Source organism: Pinus tabuliformis, chromosome 8 (genome assembly GCF_031772625.1).
Source record: "Pinus tabuliformis cultivar Carrire ecotype Pingquan chromosome 8, CPIR1, whole genome shotgun sequence".
Lineage (NCBI taxonomy): Eukaryota > Viridiplantae > Streptophyta > Pinopsida > Pinales > Pinaceae > Pinus > Pinus tabuliformis.
Genome location: NC_142294.1, coordinates 659,596,567 through 659,605,324, shown reverse-complemented (window position 1 = coordinate 659,605,324; position 8,758 = coordinate 659,596,567). Strand labels below are relative to the sequence as shown.

At 39.7% G+C, this 8,758-nt stretch overlaps 1 pseudogene; it reads right to left on the bottom strand.

Annotated features, from left to right (window-relative positions):
- Positions 1 to 1,557: 1,557 nt before the first annotated feature.
- Positions 1,558 to 1,676, bottom strand: LOC149237317 (5S ribosomal RNA; annotated as a pseudogene).
- Between the last annotated feature and the right edge of the window lie 7,082 nt (positions 1,677 to 8,758).

Below are 8,758 nucleotides of genomic sequence, written 5' to 3'. Positions count from 1 at the left end.
TTCACTCCCCATAGAGCATGGTTCTGTGAGTATGAGAAATATGATGGTGGTGATGTCTTCTTAGGGGATGATAGGAAGGCTAGAAACATTGGTCGCAAGAAAATAAAGTTGAAGTTGCAAGGTGGAAGGGTTAGAATACTTTCGGGTGTTCTACATATTCCTACATTGGCCAGAAAAATGATTTCTATAAGTAGGTTGGATGATGCAGGTGTAAAAATAGTGTTCGAGAAGGATACCTGTAAGATGGTTTGGGGAGCATTGGTATTGATGCGAGGAGTTCAGATTGGAACTCTTTACAAGATGCAAGGTAGCATTATTGCTGATGGGTGCAAAAGTTCCATGGTTCCTGAAAGTGGAGCAGAAAATCTAGTGGTCTCTGGAGAGAAGACCATGCCGTGGCATCAAAGGCTTGGACATATTGGAGAGAAGTGCCTTCAAATACTTCATGGTAAAGGTATGGTAGAAGATATGAGTAATAGCACTCTGGATTTTTATTTCTGTGATAATTGTATGTATGGGAAGCATAATTAGGTGAGTTTCCCCTCTGGTGGTAAGAGGGCGAAAAATATATTAGAACTTGTGCATAGTGATGTGTTTGGACCTGTGAAGGTTCCATCACTGGGTAAGCCTGTGTGCTATGTATCATTTATAAATGACTTCTCAAGTAACACATGGATATATTTCCTTAAGAAGAAATCTAAAGTCTTTGACAGGTTTAAAGAATTTAAGGCTCTAGTGGAAAACCAGACAGAGAAAAATATAAAGGTGCTGAGGATAGATAACGATGGAGAATTTTGTAGTAAGGAATTTGAAGAATTCTATAAGTGTCGTATAGCACAGTAGAAGACTACTCCATATACACCTCAACAAAATGGAGTTGCAAAAAGAATGAACAAGACATTGATTGAAAGGGCAAGAAGCATGTTAGGATATTCCGACACATAGGATATAGTTAAGTTCAACTTGGTCTAGCATAGAGTTAGGTTAGAGTTAGGTAAAGTGTGTTTCTTTACCGTTGTACATTTTGTAACTTACAATCCGATGATCACGATATGTAGTGATCCGACGGTTCACTCTCACCTCGGTATTACCGACACTTGATCCGTGGCTTGACACCCGATTGGTCCATGAGTTCTATTTAAAGCGCATGGAGGGTCATTGTTCGGGTAATCCGTGCATGAGAGAAGCTTATGTAAATTTTCATTCTTTGATTAATAAATTGCCTGTAGTACCCACGTTGGGACAGGCCGTGGACTATTTCCCTCCTTGCACTCTGAGGGTTTTAACCACGTCAAAAATACTGGTGTATTGATTTGAGATCTGGTTGTGAGCGGTGTCCTTTTGGTATTATTTCTGTGGAACTTACCCTGTAAATTCCTACATGGTATCAGAGCTTGGACCCAAGTTCGATTCCCCCAAGTTGCGTTTGAGGGGGGGTGTTGGAAGAATCACCGCACCTCTATAGAATCCATAATTTCCACCCTGGGGATCCTAGTTCCTGGCTTGTAATGTTTACCAATACCTGCGGGTTTTGCTGTAACGGCAAACCTCCACAGGAGGGTGCAACACTAGGACTTCCCTGGAGGTCACCCATCCCAGTGCTACTCTAGCCCAAGCGCGCTTAACTGCGGAGTTCTGATGGGATTCGGTGCATTAACGCTGGTATGATCGCACCCTTATAAATCATGTGAAGTCCAGCCTTACAAAGAAATTTGAAATGACAGACTTAGGACACTTACACTATTTTCTCGGTCTTCAAGTCTTGCAATCCCAAGAGGGTATTTTCCTTTCCCAGTCCAAGTATGCTTTTGATATTCTTCGTCATTTTCACATGGAAGACTGTAAGCCAGCCCCTTCTCCCTTTCAGTCTGGAGTCAAATTTTCAGTCTCTTGTACTTCTCCTGAAGTTGATGCTACCTTATACCGTCAACTTGTCGGAAAACTCTTGTATTTAACCCATACTCGTCCTGATCTTTCCTTTGTTGTTGGCCTTGTTGCTCGTTTTATGCAAAACCCCCGTGAAAGTCATTGGAAAGCAGCTAAAAGAATACTTCGTTATGTTCGAGGTACAATACAGTTTGGGATTCATTACAGTGCCAAAGCAGCTCCTCTGTTAGTTGGTTTCACTGATTCTGATTGGGCTGGTGACCTTGATGATCGGAATTCTACTGCCGGTTATGTCTTCACTCTTGGTTCAGGACCTATTACATGGGCTTGTAAGAAACAGGCTGCCATTTCTCTTTCGTCAGTAGAAGCAGAGTATCGTGGTGCCGTGGAAGCTAGTAAGGAAGCCTTGTGGCTTCGTCAGATCCTATCAGAGTTTGGCTTTGAGCAACAGCATCCAACCACACTTTGGTGTGATAATCAAAGTGCCATTCAGCTATGCAAAGATCCAGTCCAGCATCAGCGCAGCAAACACATTGAACTACACATGCACTTCATCAGAAAGCTCATTCATGACCATGTTCTTGAAGTGCAATATTGTCCAACAGATGATCAGGTTGCAGACATCTTCACAAAGGCTCTCACAGAGGCGAAGTTCACTAAACTTCGATATATGCTTGGAGTTCAGGAAGTTGTCACTAAGGGGGGATAGGCTCTAGTGCCTCCTTCCTTCTCCTATTGTGTCATATTTGTAAATCCTTCAATCCTATCCCAAGTTGTTCTTAAGGGGGGATGTTAGGATATTCCGACACATAGGATATAGTTAAGTTCAACTTGGTCTAGCATAGAGTTAGGTTAGAGTTAGGTAAAGTGTGTTTCTTTACCGTTGTACATTTTGTAACTTACAATCCGACGGTCATGATATGTAGTGATCCGACGGTTCACTCTCACCTCGGTATTACCGACACTTGATCCGTGGCTTGACACCCGATTGGTCCATGAGTTCTATTTAAAGCGCATGGAGGGTCATTGTTCGGGTAATCCGTGCATGAGAGAAGCTTATGTAAACTTTCATTCTTTGATTAATAAATTGCCTGTAGTACCCACGTTGGGACAGGCCGTGGACTGTTTCCCTCCTTGCACTCTGAGGGTTTTAACGACGTCAAAAATACTGGTGTATTGATTTGAGATCTGGTTGTGAGCAGTGTCCTTTTGGTATTCTTTCTGTGGAACTTACCCTGTAAATTCCTACAAAGCATGCTCAGTGGTGCTAGGTTAGGAGAGGAATTCTAGGCAGAGGCAGTGGAGACAACATGTTACCTAGTCAACAGATCACCTTCATCAACATTGGAGGATAAGACTCCACAAAAGGTATGGACTGGTAAGAAACCCTCTCTTTCACGTCTGAGGGTATTTAGATGTGATGCATATGTGCATGTTCCGAAGGAGAAACGAACCAAGTTGGATAATAAATTTGAAAAGTGCATCTTGATTGGGTATAAAGATGGTTTAAAGGGTTATAAGCTTTGGAACCCAGTAACAAGGAAGGTTGTGTACAGTCGAGATGTGGTGTTCAGAGAGGTAAAAGATGTTATTAAACATGAAGTCCAACCAAAGGAACCTGAGAGGATAGAGTTTGAGCTTAAGGAGGAAGAATCAGACTCTACAATAGAGGAGGAATCAGAAGATGAAGAGCCACAAACTCCGGGTGTGAGATGATCAGTTCGAGAAAGAAGGCAGCTAGAATGGTATAGTCCATTTGCTTTCTGTTCAAATTTTACTTTATCTATTTCTAATGACGATTCCAAAACTATGAAGGAAGCAGTAGATTTAAAGGATGGAAAACTCTGGAAAGAGGCCATGGTTGATGAAATGGCATCTTTGCAAAAAAATGAGGCTTGGGATCTAGTGGAATTGTCGGCTAGAAGGAAACCCAGTGGCAGCAAATGGGTGTTCAAGAAGAAGACATATGTAGAAGGAAAGGTGGAGAAATACAAAGCTGGTTGGTAGAAAAAGGTTATTCCCAGGTGCCGGGAATTGATTTTGGTGATATTTTTTCTCCTGTTGCCAAGGTAACTTCTATTAGATTACTTTTATCTGTTGTTGCTGCTTTTGATTTTGAGGTAGAACAGATGGATGTGAAGACAACATTTCTTCATGGGGATCTGGAAGAGGAGATCTACATGAAGCAACCTGAAGGATTTGTGGATTAAAATAGTCACCAAGGATGTGGTATTAGAAATTTGATACATTTATACAGGGACTTGGCTTCACCAGAAGCAAAGCAGATCATTGTGTGTATTTTAAATTAATTGGTGACCGTGTTATTTATCTGGTCTTGTATGTGGATGATATGTTGCTGGTTGGAAATGACAAAGAAATTATCTAGGATTTGAAGACCCATTTGCCCTCCAAATTCGACATGAAATATCTTGGTGCTGCAAACTATATTTTGGGCATGGAAATTAAAAGAGATTGGACAAAGACGAAGCTCTGGTTAAACCAGAGGAAGTATGTCGAGACAATATTGCAGAGGTTTAATATGCAAGATAGTAAACCAGTGAAGGTTCCTATTCCTGTAGGTGTAAAGTTATTTGCTGAACAGTGTCCCAAGACACATGAAGAAGAGGACATGTCCCGTGTTCCATATGCAAGTGCAGTCAATAGCCTGATGTATGCGATGGTTTGTACTAGACCAGACATTGCACATGCAGTGGGAGTATTGAGCAAGTTTCTATCAAAAGCAGGGAAGGAGCACTGAACACCAGTGAAGTGGGTTTTCAGGTATTTGCATGGCACTAGTGATTATGGTTTGTGCTACCAAGGAAGACCAAGATTGGACAGAGTGTTGGATATTCGTGGCTTTCTTGATGAAGACTCAGCTAGATATTTGGATCAGATAAGATCTACAAGTGGGTATGTTTTTAACCTATTTTGAGGTGTAGTCAGTTGGATGAGTAAGAAACAATCTGTAGTGGCACTCTCAACTACAGAGGCAGAATACATGGCAGCCACTCATGGAAAGAAAACAAAAAGTGGGAGAATGTTGGGTTGTGTTATATTCTTTCCATGACTAGCCCACGTAGTTAATCGGAGGATTAGAAGGGGGGAAGAGCCCCCCCTTCATCGCATGGATTGCATAAAAGGCAGAGTCACAGGGGGTTTGAGGGGTGCAGGTAACCCCACTCTATGGGGTTCGAGGTAGCGCCCGGAAAATTTTGGTTTTGGACCCTATATTAGGTTGGGTGGACCTACATATGGTTTTGTGCATGTTTTTTGCACATGGTTTTGGGACGCGATGGTTTTCGGTCCATGGTTTTGGTTGTGATGGTTTTCGGTCCATGGTTTTGGTTGTGATGGTTTTCGGTCCATGGTAGTCTCGATTTTGGGATCCAGGGGAAAATCTCTGTGTATATGTGTTTTATGTGTTATTCTCTCCCATTGTTTATTTTCTATGTTTTAGAATTCGTATGCAGGTAATTTATGTACGGAGTTAAAACCTACAGTCTACACCTATGATCACCAACCAGAAGAAGCTTCATGCTTTAGATTCTAGTTTCATGGATCCCACATTGTATAGGAATCTTATTGGGTCCTTGCTATATCTAGTCAACATTAGGCCAGATATATGCTTTGCAGTGAACACACTTAGCCACCCCATCGTTGAGCCCAGGAGGGTGCACTGGGTAGCTGTAAAGCACATTCTTCACTATGTGTAGGGAACTATTTATATGGTTTGGAATACAGGCAGGGAGATGGAGTGAGGTTGGTAGGTTACATAGATACAGATTGGGTAGCCTATGCTTCTGACATGAAAAGAACTTCAGAGTGTTGCTTCAAATTGGGTTGGAAGTTGTGTCATGGTTCATTCAAAAGAAAATGTCAGTTGCTTTGAGCTCTTCTAAGGCTGAGTATATGGCTACTAGTTAGGCTAGTTGTGAGGCCATTTGGCTTCACAAGTTATTTTATGACCTATTTGTTCAGGAGTTGAGACCGACGATTATTCACTGTGATATTCAGAGTTGCATTAAACTCACGGAAAATCCAATTTTTCATGATAGGTCAAAACACATTAACATCATATATCATTTCATTAGGGACTATGTTTAGAAGGGGGTATTGAAGCTCGAGTATATATCAAAATATGAGCAGGTGGCTGATGTTCTCACGAAGTCCTTGCCAAGAGGCAATGATTTCCATTTCAGGGACAAGATGAGTGTGGTGAGAAACAATTTCCTCGGTAAGAGGGAGTGTTGATTTTTAATGTGCCTTGGACAAGGGGTTTACCATGGGTTAGTCTCTACCTAGGGAAAGGTGTCCAAAATAATTCATTTCCTAAGTGTGACTTTATAAATTGAAAGTGACTTTATAAGTGGTAAAGTCAATGTTAAATTATTAAGTGAAAAGTGACTTTAGACATAAAGTACAATGTGGGAACTTTATTTAATGGGTGACTTAAAAAATAGAAAGTGAAAATCAAATAAGCATTTATTCTCATCCCTTGATCTAAATGAATCTCAGCCATTAGATCTTAGGGTTGCCCAAAAGTCATTTAGGGAAAAAAGGGGGAAAGAAAAGAGAGACTGCATTCATTCTTCATGAGAAGATTGTAGAAAGGAGGCTGAGAGCTGGAGAAAAGTTCTGAACTAGAAATTTGTTGTAGCAAGCTAAAGGAGTGATTTTTGCATAAATATGGGCATGGAAATCAAGGCATAGAAGACAATAGAGGTACAGTAAGAACAAAATTCATTTTTGTGAGTTGCATGCCATTTGAGAGAAGTTTTTGAGATTTCGTTTTTTTGAAATAAAAAATTCATACAGTCTGTACAGTGGCACTAGAAATCTGTACATACTGTAAAGAATCCATACAGTCCATATCCTTACAGTACATATTTTTAGCTTCAAGTGGGCATGGAAATTGAGGCAAAGTGAGCACAATTTTCAAGAATTTTTGGGATGAAGAGATAAGTTGTATTTTGTTTTTTTTGTCTGCAAATATATTTTTCTTGAACAAGAATGATAAATAAATTTAAAGAGCTCTATAATAGGTTTTCCCCAGAGAAGATTGAAGGGGTTTTTTCTGGGTCTAATTTAACCAAAAAACTGTGTATTTTTGTGTGTTTCTAGTTTATTTATGTCTGTATTTATTTTCAGCATGTGTTGATAGTCCCATGTGTTTTAATCTGAAAATTTTATTTCCAGAATTATATATGTTTAATGTATGTTTATGGGAAATGGAATTTAATTGAATGGGAGTGATAACATGAAATTAAAACCGGGTTGGGATTGCAGGAAACTTTTTAGTCATCAAATTGCAACAAGATAAGCCCTTGGCAGGAGCCACAAGGTCTTAACACCTAAGTGCTATGCCCCTGGTCATGACAACCGGTCCCATGGATGAAAACAAAGAAGGGGCTAAGAAAAAGGGGTTAAAGGAAGATCAGAGTCTTGTGATTTCATATGATATTTTTAGTGAAAGTTATGAGATATGAAAACTTTTATATTCCAATACAAAAGAGTATGAAGTCGCACATCATAGGTAGCAGTCCTATTGTAGAAAAGAGTCTAAGCATTGGAATAAGAGGGGCTAAAGGCATAAAATTTTTGTGATATCGTATGCCTCACTTAATAAAGTTATGATATGTTAAGGCTTCGACATCGCAGTACAGAGTGTTGAAGGATGAATGGGTCAATAGCTAGAGAAAAAATGCATGCATAAGAGTTGGTGTCACAGGAATAATGGTGAATATAGAGATCACTAGGTCAATGCAACGACGACCATGATTCTCAGAAAAGAACTACTGGTTTTGTCTTGGTGTTCAAAGAAATCCATCTCGTATCTCTCGTGCACACCTTATAGAAATAAATGAAGAACGTAGATGCCATGATGAAGTACAGTAAATCTCTTTGATCCATGAAAAAGCATGGGAAGTCTCATTGAAGTGTGCAAGTGGACTAAGATTAAATTATCAGCATGGAGAATCACACATAGAGTTGGTGAAGTGAACAAATCCCATTCTCATTTTTTAATGCAACGAAAAAATTTGTGAAAAGAGAGGAAACAGAAGAATGGAGTGACATGCTAAGAGTACGCTCTTGGGTAGTGTGTATGGTGATAGAGACAAAATAGAGGCCAGTGCAATAGAGGAAAAAAAATTATGATTTCCATTGAGAAACTGGGGGTGAGAGTGTGCAAAAGTTGAGTAACTGGCCCAAGTGTTGAACTGAAGAATAATGTTGCAGAGATACTATGCAATAGAAAACCGAGAGCAGAGTATATGTGATTGAAAGCAGTAGGATGAGTATAATGTCTTGTTACAACGTGAGCATAGGATAGGGTTTCATTTTGTGAGGTCAAGAGATCCTCTAGAATATTATAGGACCGAGAGTATAAGTATGATACTCTAGTGAACTAGATTGGTATTTCTCTGTATATGTAATTTCCCTTATTTTCAGTTTGAAAATTGTATGAAAGGTAGAACAGTGGCTAGAGAAGGTGGTGGCCTACATTCATAAGAGGTTGGTGCCTCTTGGGAAGTAGGTGCTTTCTATGTTAAGGGGGTCAGTGCCTCCAGTGAGTGGGTGCTAAAAAAAAAAATGATGTAATTAACTAGGTTCTTAATTTAGATTATAATAACAAACAGATTGGTGGTTTTTCCCCTTTAGGTTTCCACGTAAAAATACCTGTGTCAATATGTTTATTCTTCTCATGTGATGGATTTATGTACATATGAATGCCTTATCTTGTTGATTATCTGTATTGTGTATGCAATCTCTCACAAGTAATAGACGATAGTGAAAAGAGTTAAATACTTATACTTAAAATTAAAAGAACTTCACTATTACTAATTCATGCCCCCTCTCAGTAATTCCT